This window comes from Sinocyclocheilus anshuiensis, unplaced genomic scaffold, assembly GCF_001515605.1.
Source record: "Sinocyclocheilus anshuiensis isolate Anshui unplaced genomic scaffold, SAMN03320099.WGS_v1.1 scaffold944, whole genome shotgun sequence".
NCBI lineage: Eukaryota > Metazoa > Chordata > Actinopteri > Cypriniformes > Cyprinidae > Sinocyclocheilus > Sinocyclocheilus anshuiensis.
In genome coordinates, this window is record NW_015549559.1 from 2245633 (window position 1) to 2258336 (window position 12704).

The window sequence follows — 12704 nt, forward strand, 5'->3', positions numbered from 1 at the left end:
CGACATTCTAATTTATTGAGATGCACCTGTATAGCAACTGAATAGGTCTTTTTAACACAGTCCCTGGATATGTGAACAGTGCAGGATCTAACTTTGCCATCTCGGCTTGGAAAAAACTGCTCCATTTTTCCTAATTTCCAGGTTGTCCTGGCATGTTGGCATCTCTGATGAAAACAATGTCACCTGTTTTCGACTTAGTAGGTTTCTGTGTGCAACAGGAATGTGCATATTTTAGATCTAGCAGATAGTCCTTTATCCAGCGATTCCACAGGTTGGTCATGAGTCAGTTCCTTTATCTCCACCTTGTCATCTCTGTCGCCTCTGGCTTGCTTAGTTGGGGACACTTCATTTCCAGCGATACCGTTGACTTGATTGCAAAGATACTATTTAAACTGAGCTGGATGTTGACATCACTGAATTCAATGATGAACTGTCTTTAACTGAAAAATTTGTGTTTACTATTGTCATTTTGCATTATTGACACTATTTTCCTAATTAATGCTGTTCAGTTGCTTTGACACAATCTGTATTGTTAAAAGCGCTATATAAATAAAGGTGACTTGACTTGACTTGACTCATCTCCTCCTTACTCACAGTGTTATGATCATAGTCTTCTAGTAATGGTTTTGGAGGCAGTGAAGTTAGTCGTTCACCAACCAGGAAGTGTGCAGGTGTCAAAGGCTGCGGCTCTTTAACCTCATTGTGGACAAAAGAAAGGGGTCTGGAATTCAGTATGGCTTCTACTTCTGTAAGGAGTGTAGACATTTCTTCAAAATTGAGCGACGCTCTTCCTAGGACCTTTCTCAGGCACGTCTTCACAGGTGAGAAAATTCCAGTGTCTACTTTTGATTTGTAAAAGAGTGTCTCACAGACCAGAATGCACGGTAAATTCACAGTTGTACTGAACCAGCAGCTCACAATGTCTGCCTTTGCTAGTAGAATCCATGGATGTTTTTTCTCTGTAACTAAAGTCCGACTGTTGCAGTCTGTCTCCAACACAGAGCAATTCATCAGCATCAAGGAAAGCTTTCAAATCACTTATTTTTGAATCTGAGTTCAGGGTTTTACCAGCTTCTAGCAAACTAATCTCATGACTAAAGCTGCAAACTTGTGTCACTTTGTCCAGTACATCTCAGCCTCAAACATTTTTTTTCAGCAGTCAACTCACCTCTTTTCTTGGAGCTTAAACTTGCATTGAACATAAACCTCTTAATCCAAGCAGTGACCCGCAATACTGTCTTTGTTTACTGTACTTCAGTAAATCTAGCACAGGTTACATTCCACTTAGTTCGCTGCTGCTGCTGAGTTGCACAGTGATCTGCTGAACTTGTTTTAGCTTATTACTCACATCTTCGTCCTTTTGATCTTCATCACCCTTCTCAGACAGATTCGGTGCAGTCTGAAATGGAGTTCCTTTCCACCACAGTTCACTTTCCTTCAGATTAACTACATTCTGACCTCTGTTGGGGAGATCTGCTGGATTGGCCTTTTACAGTGGGACCAATTGCAGGGTTGGTTAAGGACTGTATTTCAGCCGCTCTGTTTGACACAAACTGTCTCCATTTGTGAGCTGGACTGCGAATCCACTGTAGCACGATCATCGAATCTGTCCACATGTGAACTTGTTGGAGCTCCATATTCAGAGGCTTTAGCAAGTTATTTCCTAGTCTCGCTACAATCACTGCTCCCAAGACGCGGCAGTGACATCTTCTTCAGAGGGGCTACCCTGGTCTTTGAAGCAACGAGGCATGTAGTCTTTCTTCAATCATCCGCTCTTGCAGCTGGTATGGCGGATGCAGGTCTCACAACTGTACTATAAGCTTTCTTGCTTGCATCACAAAACACGTGAAGTTGTTGTGCATCGTGCTTGTGTTCAGATTATATTCCATGCCAGCGGGGGATGACTATGTGGTGGATCTGTGGAAGTTCTGAACGTAATCTTTGCCATTCTTGTGCAAGATCTTAAGGCAGCTCCTTATCCCAGCCGAGGCCTTGTATCCACATCTCTTGAAAAAGGCATTTCACTCACACAGTGAAAGAGTTTAGAAAGCCTATTGGGTCGAATATGCAAGCGGAGAGTTTCAGAATGCTCCTTTCCTCTTTTTGCTACAGCATCAGGCAATGCAGTCAGATCAAAGACGAAATCATCCGTTTCAGTCCTCCACACCAAGCCTAGCACCTTCAGTATTCATGGATCCTGGTGTCTCTGTCTCTGACGCAAGTTCAAGAGTCAAGAGGCATTTATTTATCATTTGCATAGTTAACACTGGGGAAAACTGGGCATTGAAATGCTTGTGACGAGGCTCAGACATACAGTGACAATAACAGGACCATACAAAAAAAAACATACAGATATAGACGTACGTGGAGGGCACTGAGATATTGAGTGACTGCAGTGACCATAGGCAGAACAATAACACAGACAGAGCATTAAATACAAATAAGTGGCAGTAACAGATACGATAAGGGTAGACGACAGTGTTAAGAGTTTTAAGTAGTCCTGAGGTACTGATATAAGAATATTGGGGGTAGAGCAGTGTCCAAAATGTCATTGTAGAGTGTCGCAGAGCTACATGAAAGAAAATTAAAGTGGCAGTGCAAGTACAATAAATAATAAACTTAAGAGCAGCATGTATTCCGGTTTTATATGAAGGATAGCTGGCTATTAAGCAGTCTGATGGCTTGAAGATAGAAGCTGTTCTTCAGTCTGGTTGTCCGTGATCGGATGGATCGTAAGCGTCTGCCAGATGGCAGTGTGGCAAACAGGTGATGAGCAAGGTGAGTGCAGTCCTTCATGATGCTGCAGGCCTTTCTCAAGCAGCGAGTTTGATAGATGTCCTGTAGTGCTGGGAGTTTATGTCCAATGATGAGCTCTGCTGTTCTCACCACTCTCTGAAGAGCATTGCGGTCGAAAGAAGAGCAGTTGCCGTACCATACAGTGATGCAGCCGGTCAGAATGCTCTCTATAGTGCAACGGTAGAAATTTGACATGATGTTAGAGGAGATGCCAAACCTCTTCAGCCTCCGCAGGAAGTAGAGACGCTGACGGGCTGTTCTCACTATGGTCTCTGAGTGTAGGCTCCAGGAAAAATCCTCAGAGATGTGAATGCCAAGGAACTTGTAGCTCTTAACTGTCTCTACTTTCTCTCCATTGATGTGAATGGGAACGTGACCCTCTCTCTGTGACTTCCTGTAGTCCACGATCATCTCCTTGGTCTTGCTGACATTTAGAGAGAGATTGTTATCAGCACACCATGCTGTGAGTGCGTTAACCTCATCTCTGTAGGATGTCTCATCGCCATTAGTGATGAGTCCTAGGATAGTAGTATCGTCAGCAAATTTGAGGATGATGTTGGAGCTATGCTTAGCAGAGCAGTCGTAAGTGAACAGGGAGTACAAGAGAGGACTGAGTACACATCCCTGTGGGGCACCAGTGCTGAGTGTGAGTGAGGAGGATGTGTGGTTGACTGTTAGTTAAAGGGGTGGTTGACATGAAAACTGAATGTTTTTTAAAAAACACGAGAAACAGCAAAGTTTGCACAGAGCGCTCGTCAGCGACGCCATCGTAGCGGCACGCCGGTTTAATTACTCATTCTACTACTAACTCATTCATTCATCATTGTCTTCCATTTCTCCTTCAACGCAGGACAGTTTGTTGTCCATTTGCAAAGATCCATGTCAGCTGTGGACATAATCTGTTTGGCATTAGCAGTTGTGGAGTAGGCCTTTTCAACATCACTTGCACTTGAGATGAAGTCATCAACATAAAGTGATTCCTTTATTATCTTTACTACCTCAGGAAGTTGGGCTTCATGTTTCTTCAAATGTTTTCTCACGGTAGCTGCAAGGAGAAATGAGCTTTGGAATACTCCAAACACCACCCTTGTCATCCGTAGCACACGCAGCTTCTAACCTGTGTCTTCATGGGGCGGTGCAGTGAGCCAGAGGAATCGCACCGCATCTCTGTCCTTCTCAGCAAGAGAAATCTGCAAGAAAGCCTTTGATATCTGCTGTAAATGCAATCGCATGCAGTCTGAATTTTATTAATATGCTGAGCAGAACTGGATTCAGGTTAGGACCAGAAAGTAGACAGTCATGTGATGAGGCATCAAACACTACTCTGAGCTTTCTTACCTTGTCTTCAAGGAGAACAGCATGATGAGGCATGTAGTATTTCACAGCGGTTGGAGATGACTCAACCTCTACCATGTCTTTGACAATGCACTGCTCAAGTGAATCATTCACAACTTCATTATATTGGTGACTGCAACCTTCTAATAAAGCCCTCCAATCTTTTCTTTGCAATTCTGTAGTTATCTGGGAGTTCTGGCTTGTCATGTCACCACGGCAGCTCAACTTCATATCATCTGTCTTTGTATTGAGTTGTCATTTTAAACTTGTGAAGAGCCTCCTCTTCCTCTGGATTGTCTGTCTGCTTCGTGGCGATTCCAAAAGACTATTTCCCAGAAGGCTTTCAGATGCTCTGAAACCAGTGTCTTCAGTAACTTGTACTTACATGCAGGCTGCATCAGCAACACTGGACATTTTGACTGGTCCATGCACTGACCATCCAAAGATGCTCTCAACGGCTACAAGTGTGTCTGTTATTCTTTCTACCTGGCCTGACACTATATGGCAGTAGAAGTCTGCACCAATCAGCATCGACAACTCTGTATCATAAGTGCCGTCATCTGTGTAATCTGCTAACTGCAAGCCTTTTCGTTTCAACTCTGCTTGGATGTGCTCACCTGCAATCTTCATCACGGCGGTGCACACTTGGGGTGTCTCGAGTGCTTCTATTTCAATTTTCTGCCCCTTCTTCCAGAAGTTCTGCAGAGTCACCTTCACTGTATTGCGCTTCGCTGTTACTGGTGCTGCAGAGTTGGCTTCCACATACATTACAGCACATTTTAGTCTTACAGAATCTTGTGATATGCTTTGGCCCAAGGCACACGGAGCATCATCCCATCTTCTTCACTTTGTCTTTTCGTGCAGCAGTATCAGTTTCTGGACACAGTTCTGTTTTGTGTGCTGCACTGTCACAGAAAAGGCAGTTCTGCATTCTTTGACTGGTGGTTTGCAGTACTGCAGCTGATGGCATGGTGTGCTTTCTGTGCTTCATTTCAAATGATGTCTCTTGTCTCTTAAATGGTTTCTGGTAGCTTTGGTTGTCTTTAGAATTGCCTGGTTTAATCAGCTCTATGGTCCTTTCTCTGAATCTCTTTCTGCAGAAATTCCATAACTTCCATTCATCACTGGTTCCTCTCTGTCGACTGTACTGGAGAGTACAGTCCAGATGTCATCTGGAATCATCTGTAGCAGAAAAGGGCACAACAAGCTGCCATATGCCTCTGATACGACACCCAGCAATTCTAAGCTACGGATATGCACTTCACATTCATCATAAAGTTGTCTCAGAGCAGCGGCGTCCTTAGGTTTCTTTACTGGGCAGTATTCAGCAACTTGGTCATATGCACGTTAATAAGCAGGTCTTTTCTTCGGAACCGATTCTGCAGCATCGTAATTATTGTCTGTTAACATCAATCCTGCTATTGCCTTTGAAGCAGCACCGGTTAAATAGTAATAAAAACAGTTAAAGTAATTAAACTTCTCTGTTTTATTCAGTGCATCATTTTTGTGAATAGCGGTTTGAAACTGATTCCAAAAGTCTTGCCACAGACTAATTTCATTGTTAAACTTGTCGATAATCAAGTTGGGTATCTTAACTGTTTGTCTGTGTAGCGAGGTCTGTGCTGCGAGGTTTGTTGCTTTCCCGGTGTTGTGCCCAATTCCGACCTCGCCAGATTATTACCACCCTAGTATTGGTAAATTTAGGAGTAGGTGTGGGGAAGGGGTTAGGATTAGGGGTGGGGTTAGGACTAGGCAATCAGGTAGTGACTTCAACGAGAGGGGTAATATTTTGGCAGGGGTTTGAAATTAGGCACAACACCGGCTTCACTGTATCGGTGCATATGCGCTTTCACTGTGATGATTTGTTCTTTATACTCCTCAACATCAGCATTTTCATTCTCCAAATCATCGGTGTTCGTCCCTTCTTCTATTCTGATATCGAACTCCATCAGCGTGAGGGAGGCAATCACTTTTTCAGCGCACGCATATACTGAATCGTTCACTTTGTTCTCTTTCTTCTTGCACGCTATCAGTTCTGCAAAGCATTATGGGCAATATTTGTTGAACAGCACAATAAATTACTATAAACTTTTTGTTGTCATTATTCAAAACAGTGAATTAAACATTATATTAAACATTCTTACTATTACTACTTTGATTTAATTCACAACGATGTTTGGTATTTCTCTTGAATGACAGCTGCACACAAGCTGCATAAACTTCACAAGTTTGTGTAAAACCTAATAATCATGTGATCCAGCATGATTTGAGATCATCCAAACTGCTTTTTGTCCTTTAGTGAATGCAGCTGACTGTTTGTACAAACAGTTAACATGGTCAGTGACACAAATTTGCTTATTTGATAAGTGTTCTAAAAATAGTATGTTTTATGTCATAATTGTGTAATCCTGTTTTAACAATGTCAAATCCAAAAGTTCTCTATATATACTAAAAAAAAAAGCTGCACTGCCGGCCAAAAATTTGTAATCAAGATTTTTTTTTAATGTTTCTTAAAGGAGTGTATTATGCTTACCAATGCTGCATTCATTTGATCAAAAATACAGTAAAATCAATAATATTGTGAAATATTATTACAATTTTCTATTTGAATATATTTTTAAATGTCATTTATTCCAGTTATAGCAAAGTTTCATCCTCATGCTGTCCTGTCACCACGACCCGCACACCCACCATCTTTTGACAGCTCATTCATTGATTTTGAAACTTCTTCAGGGATTTGGGACACAATCTAAAGGGAAAATTAATGCCAGAAATTAATAACTTCCAGTGCATTTGCTGAAAGAGCACATACAAGGAAAATAAACCATTTACAAACTGATGTTCTGATTAATCCACAGAGGAGATGGGGGTCTTCGGTGAAACTTGTTGCAACAGTGAAAGGCTATCAACTTTGGTCTACTTTGGTGTCAGTTTGTGAGTTTTTGCATGTACGTATACCATTGCCTTATTAAATAGGGGGAATTTGTTAAATGTTTGTGTTTATTTGAAACTGGAAAATTCCATGTGATTCTTTATTAATAAAAGATGTTATGGATAGAAGCATCAGTTGAGACAGTAAAATTATCCCATTTCAGTCCTGATCCAAATTTTTGAATCTTTATATGGAAAAGGCGAACCTGAAACTGATCACAATGAGACCAACAGCACTGATCTATTAGTTCTCAGCACTACATTCCATTTTAAAGAAGAACGGTTACACATTTATAATGATTTGATGGAAGGGATTGAGTCTGACCGTTCTGTTTGACCTCTTGTTAACTTGAAAAATGGCATAAACCTTAAAGCAAACAGTCAAAGATCAGACAGGGTAGCACCTGTGTCTGATAACCAGACAGCCTTACCTTCAGCCTTATGTGTGACATTACCATGAACACTCCACAGAAGTTTTCCATTGGTAAGTGTAAATGTGTGCATTCTGGGTTGTCTGATTGTGGGAAAGTCTGTATGCTGTCAGGAGGAGATCAACTCTAATGACCTCTTATTAAAGTAATTTGATAAGTTAAGAGGCTCAGTTCCATTCACACTTTATTTGTATTGCATTATATACATTATGGTGATTGAGGACTTTATATGAGTCTTAATGGCTTATCTGCCATCTGATGTCACTGTTTCACACTATTGCTTTAAGGGCCACATCACAAGGTTTCTGAGTGTCGTTTCAGTTGGTCTGGAGAGCTTAGTGACATTAACAGAACATTTTAAACAACAAATAAGAAATGAGCAGAGAAGCAGCAAATGGCAGGTCCTGGCCATGAAGTTGGGAGACTTGTATATTCCGTTTGAAATGGAATACATACATCTGGAGTATTTTATTTATAATATAAGTTTTTCAAAAATATGTTTGTTAAAAACATATATATTCATTCTTATTTTCTATTATTCTTGCTCATCAGGGACACAGTAAAATACAGTAAAATAGTACTATTGTGAAATTTTATTGGATTAATATGACTTTTCTATTTTAATCTTTTTTTTATTTTACTTATTCCTGCGATGACAAAGCTACATTTTCAGGAGGCATTACTCTAGTCCTTTACTGTATGTGCTGTATAAATAAAATAAAATAATTGACTAAAAAGTACAGTTTAAAGATGCAATAATAAATCTTTAAACTATATTTTAATATTCCATCTTTATTGTAATAATAATATGACTCATTGATACAGACGGTTGATGGACTGCCCTGAACCGAATACTTCATCAGAAGGTGCCCACACTGTACTTTCGCATGATAAAAAGTACAATAAACTATCATGAAGTGTTTTTTTTTTTAATGGGAATGGTAATCTTTTACATATTTCGTCTATAATTTCCTTGTGCACTCCCACACCTGTATGAATGAGGTTATTAAAACGTCTGCCATAACAATCTCTGAGTAGTGTTGAGCATTTCAAGTTTCATGTGGAGCCTGTGTGACTCATGCAGAGATCTTACCAAAGTGACAGATTTATGGTTATTCAAACACACATGCACACACTCATACACTCACGGCTCCTTAATTTCTCTGCACAATACATTTATGTTCCTCAAAGGATGAATGAATTTCTGTGCTGGAAGCAGAGTGCTAATGCATTCTGTGGAGTGTTCACAAGGTTTAAGTATTAGCCAAACTTATCTTTGAATAATTCAAATTCAACATTAAGTATATTAGTTGTTATCCCAGTAGGTTTCATTTTATATTTTAAAGCTACTGATAGACCTGCTGAACACACTGAATAACATCAACTCTTGCCCTACATAACTGTTAACCATGTGTGATGGTCATTTCTTACACTGTTACAGAATTGACTGTTACTCATCAGACCTTCATCTCTAATGGGATTCAGTTTGGCCGTCATACCAGCATTTCTTAAAAGCTTGTGCCACAATACCACGCCCTGGCCTATATTGCCAAGACCCACTCCCGTCCCTCAGAGGCTTTTAGGGACAGACCTTAAGGTCTTATGTGCTCTGACTCAACTGCTGAACCATCATGCAAAAAAACTTCAGTATTCCTGTTTGTGTGCCCATTTTTTATGTGCTCCTATAACGCAATAGAACTGATGTTGCATAACGCAAATAAGACCCCTGGCAGTCATTACTCTAGACCACACTCTCCTGATATGACACTGTTTTTTAATAAGATTTTTCGTTGGTAGTTTTTCGTGGCTGGGTGCTGTTATTGTGCGATGGCCCAGTCCCTTGATAGTGCTGATAGTGGGCTCAGGATACTGATATTGTGAGGCAGAGATACAGGGGTGGGATCCAAAAAAACGAGGAAAAAATTGCATATTGTGTCCAGGTGGAGCTCATACAGTTGTCAGGATTTTGAACTTGATCAAACAATGTGAATGAAGACCAAAGTCCACACCCATGGCTTGGTCAGCAAACAGCTTATCAGAAACTGTAACTGGCTGAGGACAGATGGCCAATTCAGTCTCAGTAATACAGGACATGTTAACATTTTAGTCAGATCAATTTTCTTTTAAAAGCTTTTGATACCCATACACTACATGACTTTCAAAGTTGTCAGACTGCTGTTCTGACTGTCATCACATTTCACACTGCAGGACTTGGAGACAGGTCAAGATATTTAACCTTCTAACCTGCATCGCTGTCACATCAGCACTTCTCTCAGCACTGATTTGCCTCCGATTTTGGGCTTTTCAAGTCAAGTCAAGTCAAGTCTGCTTTATTGTCAATTCTTCCACATGTTTTGTTGACAATCTCCATTAACTGTTGGTGAAATGTTGTCTTGGTGGTAGAGGTATGAGACAAAAAAATGTCTTATTCCATTATATACAGGTACACAGACTGAAGTAGTTTAAGTCTTTGGTTCTTTTAATTGTGATGATTTTGGCTCACATTTAACAAAAACCCACCCTGTATTATACTACTATATTACACCTTATAACCCTTATTTAAACATGTCCACACAGGAATGGTATTGGTTCCTTAAGTTTTTACACCAAAATCTACAATGCCACTATGAGGCAAATATTAATGTCTCTAAATTTACACACAATTTGAAATAATACAGTGAGATAATGAGATAATGCTGTTTTGTTGTCTGTAATATTTGGGTTAAGTTTACTATTTGGGATAGATGTAAATTTGTTATAATTGCTATACTCAAATCCTTGAACACTCAACAAGGGTGGGCTATGACCAAAAAAAAAAAACATTGCCATTGTGAGACCAGTCTGCAATATCTGCATATGGTTTGATTAAAGTCATTACTTACTGAAATTAATCATCATAATTGTACGTTCCTCTTTGGTTTTTGTTTATGTATTCTGAAGGAATATATTCAGACACTTGTTTTCAGGTTCAGTGACATTTGCCAACACCATATGCAGTATGTCCAATAAAAAATGGCATATGGCTTGTACACCACACTCCATTAATTTTTCATTTATTTGGTTTATTAATCTGTCAAACAATTTAATCATTTGGCTTTTGCTTAATAAAATGCAGGTATAGTTCCACAGTACACTCTCAGAAAAAAAGGTACAATAGCTGTCACTCGGGCGGTACCTTTTCAAAAGGTACACTCTTGTACCTTTTAGGTACTAATATGTACACTTTAGGTACTAATGTGTACCTTTAAGGTACCATTATGGACTCTTTTGGTACAAAGGTGTGTCTTTTAAAAAAGGTACCGCACCAGTGACAACTTTTGTACCTTTTTTTCTGAGAGTGTAGGCTCTTCGCCTAACAGAAAGGTTGCCTGAGATCAGCATACATCTGCATTCACTCAGAGGTGATTTACACAGCTTATCTCTTCATATGAAGGGTTTCAGTAGGGAAAAGGTTATTACATTGTAGTCAATCACAGTTAATAGGGCCAACATGTCATCAAATGTTGCAATGTAAAAGCTCGAGTAGGTGAAAGGGTCTCATCAGACCCTGTGATTACAAATGCTGTGTCCTTGCTGCTTTGCTGCCTTTACAAGCCATAGTTTTTTTGTATAAAGGCAACTTGTAAGGGCACAGTTTTTAGACAGGCTTCCAAAGCACCATATCTTCATGTCTAATGACCTAGAATAACTTTGAGTAAGCGTTAGTTTAAATATACTTTAATATAAGTAATTATCTCGGTTGAATCAAAGTTGAGAAAAATTAGCATTAAATAATAAATAGAATTAAATAAACTTACTAATTTCATTAAGTAAGATTTGGATGTGCCTTGTTGTGCCTTATCTCAGTATGCTATTGTATTGATCACCTTAAAGTATCATAAAGACTTCATGATACTTTTATGGTGTATTGCATCCTCTTTGGAGCTAGAAAGCTTCAGTCCCATTGTAATTATGACCAGTACTTTTTGAGTACCAGTACAATTGAGTACTTCAATTGTGACCAGTATGGTCTTCTGAATTTCTCCTTCGTGTTCTGGCATATGATGAGTTTGATGTTTAAATAATCACAGGTTTTTCTTTTTTGGGGGTGTGAGCTAATCCATTAAGGGAACCTGGGACACATCTTGCATGCACAGGGGAAGAGCGGCCTCACAGAAGGCGAGATGCTGTGCTGGATTTATGGCAGCAGTGACGCCATTACCTTCAGGTGCTCGTCCTTCGCTTGCTGCCAGCAGAGTTGCACTTTCAAATGGCAGTGGTGCAAAAACATGCTGATGTTTTTGTACCTTTGGCATTTAAATACTAAAGATCCAGCTAAATCCCGGAAGGCCAGTCTGTTCGAGTGCAGAAGAATATCAGTGGATTAGCTTTATCAGACACATACTGGTGATATATTATCACCATCAAACTTTGAGTTTGAGATTCAGGAACAAACTGCAGGGAAAAAGAGAGATAAAGACGAGGGTAAAAGAATGCCCTTTGTGTATAAAGTCCACAGAACAATCTCAGTCCCTGTTAGGTTCAATGGTCTAGTTTTACAGCTCACTGACTTCCATATCTTATCCAGAGAGAGCAAAAACAAGAGAGAGCGAGTTTTTAGGTGTTCATGGAAACATTCCTGAGGATTAACAGGTGTCGTTCATACAAAGCTGAATGTGGTGGCATGACCTCTTAATACGATTTCATTTGATCACGGTCATGAAACCTGTCAAAAATGGTGCATTTAAATCTGATATCTGGTGTGAGATTTAGTCATAAGAAATGTTCCTGGTGCAGCAGGTAAACAACCTGGTTCCAGATATACCTGATTTAGCTGACTCAGATTGGGAATTCTTTCCTTGTAAAAGGGTGAGACAGGAAATGCTGTGTTACCACAAGTGCATTCTGCTGCTGGAGAGTCATGACACTGGATTTGATTTCATACTTTGAATCCACCTCAATATATACCACACATACCACACCCAGTATAGCTCTGTGCATATTCAAGTGGCTGAAAGGTAATGTAAACCAGGAATTGTGATTTATAAACATCTTCTGTAAATCACAATGTGGGACTTTTTTTCCTGTGAAACCATGTGTCATTATTACCACCACAACCAGTTGACAGAGATGTGATGGGCCTTTTAGAGACTGTTGTTGTGTGCATGTTAATGTGTGTGTGTGTGTGTGTGTGTGTGTGTGCGTTTTTGTGACAAATGAGGACATACATTT